This window comes from Elaeis guineensis, chromosome 9 (genome assembly GCF_000442705.2).
Source record: "Elaeis guineensis isolate ETL-2024a chromosome 9, EG11, whole genome shotgun sequence".
Lineage (NCBI taxonomy): Eukaryota > Viridiplantae > Streptophyta > Magnoliopsida > Arecales > Arecaceae > Elaeis > Elaeis guineensis.
The window spans coordinates 18,626,929-18,632,117 of NC_026001.2; positions in this window are offsets into that span (position 1 = coordinate 18,626,929).

The window sequence follows — 5,189 nt, forward strand, 5'->3', positions numbered from 1 at the left end:
TTTAATTTTTCCGAGCAGTGGTATAATTATAATCTAACTGTTTGTTTTTTTAAAATTTGAAATTATGACCTCACTGCATCATCATCTAACACATAGTTTGACAGACAGATATGGTTAATAAATATTTACTGTGCCATGGGCATATTTGGATCTAACTCTCATGTTATTTAAAAAAAAAAAATTCTCTATTCGTGATTGGATTCAAAAAAAATTGAATTCAAAAAAAAAAAAAATTAAATTTTAAATAAATTTAATCATTTTCATTTCATCCGAAAATTGAAATCAGAATGGGACTCCCGTCAATCAAGCAACTGGAACAGGAGTTATCCATTCCAATTCTCATTTCAGACCTTAATTCTTTTCAACCAAACACCCTCTAAATATACTTCTAACCATCATGCTGCATGATAAAGTAAGGGCTTAGATATTAGCTTTGGCATGATCATATAATGCATCATGATGCATGGCTAATTTCTACTAACTTAATTAGACTTGGATCTAGACCTACATTTTATAATTTACTCATATAAATAAATTTTGTTCATAAACTTTTTTATATAAAGACACTTATTATACTTTGGAACCAGGCCAATGATAGCTCATTTGTAGGATGTGAAAGAAATTTAACTTACTAAATGATGTTTGGCGCTTAGACTTAGACACAATTGAAGCATGATGGTGATATGTAAGTTGTAGGTCTCCCTAATGCTCAAGCCTACCCTATAAACCCGATGGGTCTAATGAATTTTCTCCTATTTGGATTTGGGCGCATTCTTATTCTTGGATGAGTAATAGTTAGTCAAAAGTTTAGAGCTTGACCACATGTTAATTCCATATGATTGCCAAGCAATCTAATTCGATCTCCAATGTGCATTTTTTAAGCTTGAGATGTTCATTTTACTTCATAAATGGCAATACACTAATCATAAATATTATTTGTTCTACTTTTTAATCAAAATTTTAGATCATGTATTTATTCATCGTTGTATCTCTTGTTGGAAAAGATCACTCAAAAATATCTAGAAATTGCTATTGTTGTTCATATAACTTTTGTTTTCTTAGATGAAAAATAGAATACTAAAAAAATAAGAAACTGAAAAGATCTTGCCTAAATTGAGGTGTGTGAAATATTATCCTAAACATATGATGTCACGCCCCAAATCCGGGACATAACACGGCTATGCTACCGAGAGATGGAGCCCACGATAACACGAAGTCAATCCATCATAATCATCTAAAATTCGTCAAATAAAAAATTTAATTCTATTATTCATCAAATAATCGAACCAATATTGGTTCAGAGCATCTAAATCCAAAAGTAAGTACTAATCCGAATCTCAACATTCATAAATAACTACAAATTCATGATTATAAAATAAATTAAACTTCTGTTGTCAAATTTTTTAGCTTGCTATGTCGATCTTCAAGCTTGGATTCTTTTTGCCGATCCTAACCTTATTTCTCTGTTCAAACAAAAAGAAAACAAAAGAATATGAGCTACACTAGCCCAGTAAGTAGAACTTGCGCTTCCTTATCGGATCAAGCATAAGTTTTTCATGATAATGCAATATTTAAAAATAACAGATAATACAAAATAAAGTATTTCATAGAGTATATAACAAAATAAGTTATAAACTCATCATGTATGTATAAATCATGTATATTTCACAATCATGAATCGTAATTCATTTTCATCATGCATTCATGTCATGTTTCAAAATATTGCTCACAGATATTCGTGCTAAGGTCACTATTATACCCGTGACAGGGCCATGTTTCTTAATCGACGGAGTTCTTAATTCATGTTCAACTTTATACCCGCTGGCAAGCCATGTTTCGTGTGGATGCTAGCTCGGATGTCGACCTTCCCGAAGGGATTCATTCATAGCCATCTGAGAGCCTTTGAAATCATTATATCTTTTTCTTAAAGCATACATATACATAGATGGAAAAACAATGAAATTCATGCTTCATAATCATACTATTTTCATAAGACATATTCATGAAATCAATGCTCATAATAAAACATGCTTTTTCATATCACATATGCCGATCCTTATTTTATGAAAAATATGATTTCATTAATAACAATTCTTTGCATAAAAAAATATGATCATTTAAAAATAAATAAGGAGCATAAGATCCACTTACCTCGTTCATCTTAGATCTTCAGACTTTATTAGAAGAATCAGCTAATCCTATTTAAAATATCAAATCATCATCAATTTCTATTCCATAAATATAATAAGATTAAATCATAAGGAAAGAGGACTGTTGTCCGGATGTGTCGGACCATCCAGATACCCGGACAATTCAGGATCTCTATCTGAGGGTCAGATTCAAGTGACTTGATCAAGAAATTATAAAGCACAGATCGAATTAAAGTCAAGATCAATCAATAGGGTTCTTTAATAATAAATTTGAAAGATCTTTGATACGATCAGATGAGGTTGACATACAGCACGGATATCAAAGCAATTTCGGATCATCTTGTTAGAGTCAATATGAACCCCTAAAAGATGAAGGCATGACTCGATACAGGATCCATAGACTTTTTTAGAGAGAGAAAGTCGGTTATGAGAGAGAAAGTAGAGAGAGAAATGGAGAGAGAATCTTCGTATCCTTCAAAAGTGACAATCATGATTGAGATCATCAGAGGTTATATCAGGATGACTAATATGGATTAACCATGATCGATGTTATCAATTTCGAAGAAGGATCGGATCAGGATCTAATCTACTGTACGAATTTTGGAGCAGTCTCAGATCATCATATTTTCATCTCAAGTTTATCCTAGGGTCTGTGATGCAATCAGAGAGAGAATGACCCTAGAGAGACGAAATCCATAAAAAGAGATAAAAGATCTAGAGAGAGAAAATAGAGAGAAAATTTAGAGAGAAAAAATAGAGAGAGAATGTAGAGAGAGAAAGTCAATTCTAGAGAGAAAAGACATAAGAGAGAGATGAGAAAAACATTCTCTCACATATATTTTTATTATTATATTTTTTTTCTTTTTCTTTTCTTTTCTTTTTTTTTTTAGAAGAGACAATAGAGAGAGAGAAAGAGAGAGAAGAGAGAGAAAGAGGGAGAAAGAGGGGAGAGAGGAATTTTTTCTTTTCTTATTATTATTTATTATTATTATTATTATTATTTCTATTTTATTATTTTTTTATGTTTATTTTCTTTTCTTTTCTTTTTCTTTTTCCTTTTTCTTTTTTTTCCTTTTTCTTTTCTTTTTCTTTTTCCTTCTTCCCGGCTTCCATTAGGCCGAAACAAGGGACCTAGAGGTCCCCGTGCCTTGACCGGTCAATCACGGCCATTTCCGTCTGGCGGTGGCTGGCGGCAAGGGCGGCCTTCCCCCGAGTTCGGAGGGCCGTACCGGCGGTCAGCGGTGACCGTCGGTGCCGAAAAATCGAAGAAAAGAAGAGGCCGGATAGGGGGTTCTCTTTTCCAACAAAATCCGGCGACACCATCGCCGGCAATCGTGCCCACAGGCATGGAAAGAAGGGAGAGAAGAGGGGAAGAGGAAGGAGGTCTTACCACAACCTCCGATGACCCCCACGGTGTGAAATCGCGGCGAGCACAGGTCGAAGCGCCGCGGCTTCAATCGAGAAAATCGGAGAAAAACTCCGACGATCGTCGGTGGCTGATGGATCTACACTTAGAGGAGAGGAGGGGGTTCTTATAGACTCATCCTAGGATCTTTTAATGGCCCTAGGACTCCGATTCTTGATTGGAATCGGAGAAGAGGAAGACTCCGATCGGGAGTTTCCTCCCTATTTTTTTTTTTTAAGGGCTTTGTGGGCTTTTGGCCCATCAGGCCGGATTATCACATTCTACCCCTCTTAAAAAAAATTTCATCCTCGAAATTTAACATACTTCATTTTCATATAAGTGTGGATATCTCGTTTCATATCATCTTCAAGCTCCCATGTGGCCTCTCTCTCTTCATAATTACTCTAATGAATCTCTACATACGGAATGATACGCAGTCTTAGAACTTGCTCTTTTGATCAATAATTCAGAGAGAAAATTCTTCATAGGTTAGATCTTCATAACTTGCAATGGCTCATACTTTATCATATTATTTGGATCAGGTACAAATTTTTTAGTGGTGAAATATGAAAGACATTGTGCACTTTAGATAATTCTGGTGGTAAAGCTAGTTCGTAAGCAACATCTCCTACTCGGCACAAAATTTCAAAAGGTCTAATAAATCACGGACTCAGCTTGCCATGTTTTCCAAATCTCATGACACTTTTTGTAGGTGATACTTTTAGAAAATTATGATCACCAAAGTAAAATTTCAATTCTCTTCTTTTTCTATCCATCCAACTTTTCTGTCTATCGTGTGCTGCTTTGAGTCTTTCCTTGATCAGATAGATTTTCTCTCTAGCATCTATCTATTATCAGTAAAATTTTCCTTATTTACAACTAACGTATTTCATAATATCTTTTGATTTAAAGGATTAATATTTTAATCAATTCAAACCATCACGTTTTTGCTGCGCACTCTGATCTCAACTTACCAAATTATTTAAGTTTATCAAAAATAAAAATATCTTTGTATATTAAATCAACCAAAGATAGATTCAACTTTCAGATTTCAAATATAATTTAGGGTAAAATTTAAGATTTTCTTGTCATTACTATCTCTTAGGCATAGCACATCAAAATTAAATCTTCAACCACCTTCTATGTTTGAACTTATTACATAAGCTTCACCACTCCTCAAGAATCCAATATGTCTAGAATTAATTTAAGTTAACCTTCGATTTACCTTACAATCATTTAGACAACTTCCAAACTAACTTTTCTTTACAAAAAAAAAAAAACATTAAAATCAGCAAAGTTATCATGTCCTTTATCCATATAGGTTTAGCATTCCAATGTCATCGAATATATCCAACATAATATATCAATACCTCCCACTTCATTCTAGGGTCAGCACTTCTCGTACTCAGGTCAACCTTGCTAATTGAAATCTATGATATAACTCGTCAATTCTGTTATAGACCTCATATGTCACTTATGCATAAATTTTATCATAATACCTATTGATTCGAAATCAAATTATTGAATCCTTTCTTTTATATCTATCGTGTTCCTCATGATCTTAGCCTCAAGTTCAAATATCACTAAAGTCACAATCCCGAATAATGATAACTTTAAGCTCAAATACCACTTAA